Genomic DNA, 994 nt, shown 5'->3' on the forward strand with positions numbered 1-994 from the left:
CCCTGTGCCACTGCCACCAGCCCTGTCCCACTGCCCTGCTGTCACCAGCCTTGTCCCTGTGCCACCAGCCCACTGCCACTGCCCCTGTGTCACTGCCCTGCTGTCACCAGCCTTGTCCCTGTGTCACCAGCCCACTGCCACTGCCCCACTGCCACCAGCCCTGTGCCACTGCCCCTGTGTCACCAGCCCTGTCCCTGTGCCACCAGCCCTGTGCCACTGCCCCTGTGTCACCAGCCCTGTGCCACTGTCACCAGCCCTGTGCCACTGCCCCACTGCCACCAGCCCTGTGCCACTGTCCCTGTGTCACCAGCCCTGTCCCACTGTCCCTGTGCCACTGCCCTGCTGTCACCAGCCCTGTCCCACTGCCACCACCCCGCTGTCACCAGCCCTGTCCCTGTGCCACTGCCCCTGTGCCACTGCCACCAGCCCTGTTCCTGTGCCACCAGCCCTGTCCCACTGCCCCACTGCCACCAGCCCTGTGCCACTGCCACCAGCCCCGTGCCAGTGTCCCACTGTCCCTGTGCCACCAGCCCTGTCCCACCTGGTGCCAGCAGTTAAGGCCTGTTTAATGCAGAAGCAGCTTTAAGCTGGTGCTGAACATGCTGGATTAATGCCCAGCCCATGGAAAACTCCAGCATTGCTGCTGTAGGTGCCTCTGAACACCTTATCTGAGCATCCTGCCTGACGCAGAGAGTGGCTGCGTGATCCACCCCACCTGGAGCCAGCACCCGAGAACGGGGCACGTCCAGGGCCATTCCACCCTCACAGGCATCTCATGGCTCCAGTCCTGCTGCCCTGCTGGCACCTTCACAGCCCAAAGCAGGAGCCCCAGGTGAGCAGGTCCATGCTGGCACCTGAAGCTGCACTCCTGGAGCTCAGCTCTGCTGTGCAGGGGCAGCACCAGGAGCAAAGCACCGGCACCATGGAATCCTGCAGGGGACTGGGTCGGGAGGGACCCTAAAGATCATCTCCTCCCAGCCCTGCCATGGCAGGG

General features: G+C 64.6%; 1 protein-coding gene across 1 annotated transcript in view; it reads right to left on the minus strand.

The window, feature by feature from the left end:
• STIM1 (stromal interaction molecule 1) overlaps window positions 1–994 on the minus strand; it is a 74,909-nt gene that overhangs the window by 12,250 nt on the left and 61,665 nt on the right. The window lies entirely within an intron of this gene.

Source organism: Parus major, chromosome 1, assembly GCF_001522545.3.
Source record: "Parus major isolate Abel chromosome 1, Parus_major1.1, whole genome shotgun sequence".
NCBI classification, from domain to species: Eukaryota; Metazoa; Chordata; class Aves; order Passeriformes; family Paridae; genus Parus; species Parus major.